The sequence below is a fragment of the Arachis hypogaea genome, chromosome 4 (genome assembly GCF_003086295.3).
Source record: "Arachis hypogaea cultivar Tifrunner chromosome 4, arahy.Tifrunner.gnm2.J5K5, whole genome shotgun sequence".
Classification (NCBI taxonomy): domain Eukaryota; kingdom Viridiplantae; phylum Streptophyta; class Magnoliopsida; order Fabales; family Fabaceae; genus Arachis; species Arachis hypogaea.
The window spans coordinates 66,533,034-66,541,935 of NC_092039.1; positions in this window are offsets into that span (position 1 = coordinate 66,533,034).

Below are 8,902 nucleotides of genomic sequence, written 5' to 3' on the forward strand. Positions count from 1 at the left end.
TAAAGTGGAGGAATCCATTAATTCATCATCATACATTCATAGTTACTTTTCATGATTTAAATGTAGTTTTGAGGGAGAGGTTCTCTCCTCTCTCTTAGGTTTTAGGATTAGGATTCCTTTTAAAGGATTAGGATTTCAACTCTTCATCAGCTTCAATATTTCTTTTACTTTATATTTCTCCTTTACTTTCAGATACTTTAACGCTCTCATTTAATTACTTATGTTTTCAGATTGACTTATGAATTCTTTATGTTTAGATTGATTTTCTCTTATTAATGCAATTGAGGTATTTCAGATCTATGATTCTTATTTAGCTTTTTATATTATTGGCTTTAATTGATTAACTGGAAGCTCTTGAGTTATCAACTATTCAGGATTGATTGTTATGTCGGCTGATTAATTGGAATTCCACTAACTCTAGTCTTTCCTTAGGAGTTGGCTAGGACTTGGGAAATCTAACCAATTGGTTCACTTGACTTTCCCTTGATTACGCAAAGGTTAACTAAGTGGGATTAACTTCCATTCTCATAGGAGTAACTGGGATAGGACTTCCAAATTTTCATATCTTGCCAAGAGTTTATTTTATAGTTAATTATTTATTTTATTTGTCATTTAATTTACTTGTTCCTCACTTTCAAAACCCCAATTTACAAAAATCATAACCAATAATAAGAACACACCTCCCTACAATTCCTTGAGACGACGACCCGAGGTTTAAATACTTCGGTTATCAATTTATTTAGGGGTTTGTTACTTGTGACAACCAAAACGTTTGTACGAAGGGATTTTTGTTGGTTCAGAATCTATACTTACAACGCGACTTTATAAAATTCTTTACTAGCAAAAATCCCGACGTCAGAAATGTTCGTGGCTTACTTGAAATATTAAGACTGATCACCTTAATGTTGATTGTTTGGTGCGGATAGGACCTTAATGACTGCGAATAGGCATAGTTTAATCGAGCTTCGAACAACGAATCGATGTGAGGCACAGCTATCCTCATAGCTGTTATGATCTCCATGGCCATGGCTATGTTAGATTTGGATACTGTAAGGAACGAATGCTTGTTTTACTTGTGAGGAATCTGTACACACAGCTGGGATCTACACAAGAAAGTTTGTTTGGAATCCAATGCGAACCCAACAACAAGGTCGAGTGTTTGCCAGGACTGCTGATGATGCTAAGCAATCAGATGCCCTAATCCAATGTCAGTGTTATGTCAAAAATCGATTTTTAACTGTACTATATGACTCGGGTGCATCGCATTCCTTTATTTCTCTAACTGTTGCTCACGAGTTTGGATTATATTTCTCTAACTGCATCCCAAAATACTTTGACCAGTTTAGTGTACCTGGAAGTACCACTTGCTATTAGGAATAGGACTTTTATACATGATCTAATCTGTTTGCCTCTATGTGGTTTAGAAGCTATTCTAGGATTAGATTGGTTACCTAAGTATCATGTTTCCCTTGATTGCTTTGAAAGAACTGCTATTATTCCATCTGACAGTCTACACACTAAACCATTTCTATCCCACACCTTATATCTGAATTCTATAAGAGTTACCTTAGCCGGGAGTGATTGTGAGGGGTACGTTCTATTAGCGGCTAGCTCGAATGATAGTGAATTAAGCTTAGAACGAATCCGAGTGGTGAAGGAATTTCCTGATGTTTTCCCGGATGACATACTTAAGTTTCCTCCTCAGCGAGAGATAGAATTTAGCATTGAACTAGTACCTGGAACCGGACCGATTTCCATAGCACCGTACCAGATGTCACCATTAGAACTTGTAGAGTTGAAGAAGCAGTTGGATGAGCTACTCGGAAAGAAATTTATTCGTCCCAGTCCATCACCTTGGGGAGCTTTGGTGTTGCTAGTAAAGAAGAAGGATGGTGGAATGAGACTTTGCGTAGATTACCGATAGTTAAATAAAGTCACTGTCAAGAACAAGTATCCACGTCCACGGATGGATGATTTGATGGATCAGTTGAAAGGAGCAACTGTGTTCTCAAAGATTGATTTGTGATCAGGCTATCACCAGATTCGAGCGAAAGAGTCAGATATACCGAAGATTACATTTAGAACTCGATATGGTCACTATGAGTATACAGTTATGTCATTTGGACTAATTAATGCTACTGCGATTTTCATGGATTACGTGAATCATATTTTCCGTCCGTACCTTGATCAGTTCATAGTAGTTTTCATAGACAATATTCTCATCTATTCGAGGACAGAAAGAGAGTATGAAGAGCATCTAAGGACTGTATTGCAGATATTGAGGACATGGAAGTTATATGCTAAACTATCAAAGTGCGAATTCTGGACAGAGAAGGTGGCATTTTTGGGACATGTTATATCACAGGGAGGAATTGTAGTGGATCCTTTAAAAATTGAAGCAGTAGTGCAGTGGAAACCACCTACGACCATTACAGAAGTTCGGAGTTTTCTCAGACTTGCTGGCTATTACCAGAGGTTCATCAAAGGATTTTCATAGATAGCCTTACCTTTGACTTACCTTACACGAAAGGAAGTTCCATTTATCTGGACGGCGGAGTGTGATAGAAGTTTCAAGATGCTTAAGGAAAAGCTAACAACTACACCTGAATTAGTACTACCCGACCCGTAGAAACCTTTTGAAGTATACTGTGACGCCTCTCATAAAGGACTTGGATGTGTGCTGATTGATGAGCGGATATTTTATACGCTTTTTGGGAGTAATTTCATGTAGATTTTAGTATGTTTCAGTAGTTTTTAGTAGAATAATATTAGTTTTTAGGCAAAAATCATATTTCTGGACTTTACTGTGAGTGTGTGTATTTTTCTGTGATTTCAGGTATTTTCTGGCTGAAATTGAGGGAGTTGAGCAAAAATCTGACTTAGGCTGAAAAGGGACTGCTGATGTTGTTGGATCCTGACCTCCCTGCACTCGGAATGGATTTTCTAGAGCTACAAGAGTCTAATTGGCGCGCTCTCAACGGCGTTGGAAAGTAGACATCCAGGGCTCTCCAGCAATATATAATAGTCCATACTTTGCGCGAAGATAGACGACGTAACTTGGCGTTAAACGCCAAGTTCATGCTGCTGTCTGGAGTTAAACGCCAGAAAAACGTCATGATCCGGAGTTGAACGCCCAAAACACGTCATAACCTGGAGTTTAATGCCAAGAAAGGCCTCTACTCATGGATAGCTTTAGTCTCAGCCCCAGCACACACCAAGTGGGCCCCAGAAGTGGATTTCTGCACCAATTATCTTAGTTTACTCATTTTCTGTAAACCTAGGTTACTAGTTTACTATTTAAACAACTTTTAGAGACTTATCTTGTACCTCATGACATTTTCAGATCTGAATTACATACTTTTTGATGGCATGAGTCTCTAAACTCCATTGTTGGGGGTGAGGAGCTCTGCAGCGTCTCGATGATTTAATACAATTTCTTTGTTTTCCATTCAAAACACGCTTGTTCTTATCTAAGATGTTCATTCGTGCTTAATTATGAAGAAGGTGATGATCTGTGACACTCATCACCTTCCTCAATCCATGAACGTGTGCCTGACAACCACATCCGTTCTACATCAGATTGAATGAATGTCTCTTAGATTCCTTGATCAGAATCTTCGTGGTATAAGCTGGATCGATGGCGGCATTCATGAGAATCCGGAAAGTCTAAACCTTGTCTGTGGTATTCCGAGTAGGATTCCGGGATTGAATAACTGTGACGTGCTTCAAACTCCTGAGGGCTGGGCGTTAGTGACAGACGCAAAAGAATCAATGGATTCTATTCCAACCTGATTGAGAACCGACAGATGATTAGCCGTGCTGTGACAGAGCATAGGAACGTTTTCACTGAGAGGATGGGAAGTAGCCACTGACAACGGTGACACCCTACATAGAGCTTGCCATGGAAGGAGCCTTGCGTGTGTTGAAGGATTTCAAGGAAGAGTTGAAGTCAGAGGACAAAGCATCTCCAAAACTCCAACATATTCCCCATTACTGCACAACAAGTAACGCTATTATTCTCTATTATTTTAACTTACAATTTTAAATACTTTGACTTCTTACAACTAAATCCAAATAACTTTATTGGCCTCCTGACTAAGATTAATAAAATAAACATTGATTGCTTCAAACCAATAATCTCCGTGGGATCGACCCTTACTCACGTAAGGTATTACTTGGACGACCCAGTACACTTGCTGGTTAGTTGTGCGAATCACAAATTTGTGCACCAAGTTTTTGGCGCCGTTGCCGGGGATTATTGAGTTTGAACAATTGAAGGCATATTTTATTTCTTAGATTAGGAATAATTTATTTTTGTTGTTATAGAGTCATTAAATTTTGATAGGATAGTTTCTTTTCAAAAATTTCTTTTCAAAAATATTATCTTTCTTAATTAATTGTTGATTTTTCGTGAATTTAGTGTCTTATTCTAAGTTTGGTGTTAATTGCATATTTTATATCTTCTTTAAAATTCTCGTGTTAGTGTTCTTAGTTCTTCCTTGATATTTAAGTTGTTCTTGATAATTGGTTATACCCTTTGGAACCTTTTTCAAAAATAATTTTTCTTGGATTGAATCTTGTGCCAAATTTTAAGTTTGGTGTTTTCTTGTTAATCTCTTTATAATTTTCGAAAATTTTATTAAAGTTTTCTAAAAATTTTAGGTTTGGTGTTCTTTCTTTTGTTCTTGGTGTTATTGTGAATCTTCAAAGTGTTCTTGAGTTTTTCTTGTGTCTTGATCTTAAAATTTTTAAGTTTGGTGTTCCTTGGTGTTTTCCCTCCAAAAATTTTCGAAAATAAGGAGCATTAGATCTAAAAATTTTAAGTCGTGTGCCTTTTGTGTGTTTTTCTCTTTCATCATAAATTTCAAAAAAAAAAATAAATAAATATCTTTTCTAACCAATTTTAAAACTACATTTTCGAAATTTTTTATATAAATTTCAAATTTTAATTTCAAATTTTTCGAAAAAAAAATATATTTTTAACTTCCTTTTATATATTTTGTCTTTAATTATTCCACTCTTATAAAATAAATAAAATCAACATATAAATTATCTCTTGTAATCCAATATGGAAGCAAGTAGGAATGAACAGTCCAAGAGGACTCTGGGGTCATATGCTAACCCCACTACTGCTTCATATGGGAGTAGTATCTGTATACCCTCCATTGGAGTTAGTAGCTTTGAGCTGAATCCTCAGCTCATTATCATGGTGCAGCAAAACTGCCAGTACTCTGGTCTTCCACATGAAGAACCTACAGAATTTCTGGCACAATTTCTGCAAATTGCTGATACAGTACATGATAAGGAAGTAGATCAGGATGTCTACAGATTATTACTGTTTCCATTTGCTGTAAAAGATCAAGCTAAGAGGTGGTTAAATAACCAGCCTAAGAACAGCATAAAAACATGGAAACAGCTGTCAGAAAAATTCCTGAATCACTATTTCCCTCCAAAACGGATGACACAGCTAAGGCTAAGCATCCAAGGCTTCAAACAAGGAGATAACAAATCCCTTTATGATGCCTGGGAGAGATACAGAGAGATGCTAAGAAAATGCCCCTCTGAAATGTTTTCAGAGTGGGTGCAATTGGACATCTTCTATTATGGGCTTACAGAAAAAGCTCAGATTTTTCTAGACCACTCAGCTGGTGGATCTATACATATGAGAAAAACAATTGAAGAAGCTCAAGAGCTCATTGATACAGTTGCCAGAAATCAGCATCTGTACCTAAGCAGTGAATCTTCCATGAAAGAAGAAGCTAAAACAGTAACTGCAGAACTCAGTCCGGTGGATCAGGCTAATGAAATTAATCAGCAATTGGACTTTCTAACTCAGCAGCTAGCCGAATTCAAGGAAATATTACAGGAAACAAGAATGGCTAACAGGAATATGGAAGTGCAATTAAAGCAGACAGAAAAACAACTGTCAAAACAAATAGTAGAAGAATGCCAAGCAGTTCAATTAAGAAGTGGGAAAACATTAAATACCTCACTTCAGAGCAGCAGGAAGCCAAGAAATGAACAGATGTCTACTCAAAATCCCTCTGAGGACAATCAGAGCCCAGAGAGGAATGATGCTGGCGCTGAACGCCCAGACCATGCTCATTCCTGGCGTTCAACGCCAGAAACAAACATGAATCTGGCGTTGAACGCCCAAAGGGAACATGGTTCTGGCGTTCAAACGCCAGTAACAAATAAGGAAGTGGCGTCTAACGCCACTCCAGCTTCCACCCCTGGCATTCAAATGCCAGTGGGTGATCAGTCACATACAAGTGCTGATAACAACCCTTCTAAAAAGGCTTCCCAACCCACTTCTGTAGGTAATAAACCCGCAGCAACTAAGGTTGAGGAATACAAAGCCAAAATGCCTTATCCTCAAAAACTCCGCCAAGCGGAACAGGATAAACAATTTGCCCGCTTTGCAGACTATCTCAGGACTCTTGAAATAAAGATTCCGTTTGCAGAAGCACTTGAGCAAATACACTCTTATGCTAAGTTCATGAAAGAGATCTTAAGTCATAAGAAGAATTGGAGGGAGACTGAAAAAGTTTACCTCACTGAAGAATGCAGTGCAGTCATTCTGAAGAGCTTACCTGAGAAGCTTAAAGATCCTGGAAGCTTTATGATACCATGCACATTAGAAGGTACTTGTACCAAGCAAGCTTTATGTGATCTTGGGGCAAGTATCAATCTAATACCTGCATCTACTATCAGAAAGCTTGGTTTGACTGAAGAAATCAAACCAACCAGGATATGTCTTCAACTTGCTGATGGCTCCATTAAATACCCATCAGGAGTGATTGAAGACATGATTGTCGAGGTCGGGCCATTCGCCTTTCCTACTGACTTTGTGGTGCTGGAAATGGAGGAGCACAAGAGTGCAACTCTCATTCTAGGAAGACCTTTCCTAGCCACTGGCCGAACCCTCATTGATGTCCAAAAAGGGGAAGTAACCTTGAGAGTCAATGAGGAGGAGTTTAAGTTGAATGTTGTCAAAGCCATGCAACATCCAGACACCCCAAATGACTGCATGAGTGTTGATATTATTGACTCTCTGGTAAGAGAGGTCAATATGGCTGAGAGTCTCGAATCAGAGCTAGAGGACATCTTTAAAGATGTTCAGCCTGACTTGGAGGAATCAGAGAATATAATAGAACCTCTGAAAATCCCTCAAGAAGAGGAGAAACCTCCAAAACCCGAACTCAAACCATTACCACCATCCCTGAAGTATGCATTTCTGGGAGAAGGTGATACTTTTCCTGTAATTATAAGCTCTACCTTAGAGCCACAGGAAGAGGAAGCACTAATTCAAGTGCTAAGGACGCACAAGACAGCTCTTGGGTGGTCCATTAGTGATCTTAAGGGCATTAGCCCAGCCAGATACATGCACAAAATCTTGCTGGAGGATGACGCCAAGCCAGTGGTTCAACCACAAAGGCGACTGAATCCAGCTATGAAAGAAGTGGTGCAGAAAGAGGTCACTAAATTACTAGAGGCTGGGATTATTTATCCTATTTATGACAGCCCCTGGGTGAGCCCTGTTCAAGTTGTCCCTAAGAAAGGAGGCATGACAGTGGTTCATAATGAAAAAAATGAACTGGTTCCTACAAGGACAGTTACAGGGTGGCGTATGTGCATTGATTATAGAAGGCTCAATACAGCCACCAGAAAGGATCATTTTCCTTTACCATTCATAGACCAGATGCTAGAAAGACTAGCAGGTCATGAATACTACTGCTCCCTAGATGGATATTCAGGTTATAATCAAATTGCAGTAGATCCCCAAGATCAAGAGAAAATGGCATTCACATGTTCATCTGGAGTATTTGCTTACAGAAGGATGCCATTTGGCCTGTGCAATGCACCTGCAACCTTTCAGAGGTGCATGCTCTCAATTTTCTCTGATATGGTGGAAAAATTCCTGGAAGTCTTCATGGATGACTTCTCAGTATTTGGAGACTCATTCAGCTCCTGCCTTAACCATTTAGCACTTGTTCTGAAAAGATGCCAAGAGACCAACCTGGTTTTAAACTGGGAAAAATGTCACTTTATGGTGACTGAAGGAATTGTCCTTGGGCACAAAATTTCGAACAAGGGAATAGAGGTGGATCAAGCTAAGGTAGAAGTAATTGAAAAATTACCACCACCTGCTAATGTTAAGGCAATAAGAAGCTTTCTGGGGCATGCAGGATTCTATAGGAGGTTCATAAAGGATTTTTCAAAAATCGCCAAACCTCTGAGCAACCTGCTAGCTGCTGACACGCCATTTATCTTTGATAAAGAGTGTCTGTAGGCATTTGAGACTCTGAAAGCTAAATTGGTTACTGCACCAATCATCTCTGCACCAGACTGGACATTACCATTTGAATTGATGTGTGATGCCAGTGACCATGCCATTGGTGTAGTGTTGGGACAAAGGCATGACAAGCTTCTGCACGTCATTTACTATGCCAACCGTGTTCTAAATGATGCACAGAAGAATTACACAACCACAGAAAAAGAGCTACTAGCAGTGGTTTACGCCATTGACAAATTCAGATCCTATTTAGTAGGATCAAAAGTGATTGTGTACACTGATCATGCTGCTCTTAAATATCTACTCACAAAGCAGGATTCAAAACCCAGACTCATCAGATGGGTGTTGCTTCTGCAAGAGTTTGATATAGAAATAAGAGACAGAAAAGGGACAGAATCAAGTGGCAGATCACCTGTCCCGAATAGAACCAGTGGAAGGGGCGTCCCTTCCTCTCACTGAGATCTCTGAAACCTTTCTGGATGAGCAACTGTCTGCCATCCAGGAAGTGCCATGGTTTGCAGACATTGCAAACTACAAGGCAGTGAGATTCATACCCAAAGAGTACAGTAGGGTGCAATCAAAGAAATTAATCACAGATGCAAAGTA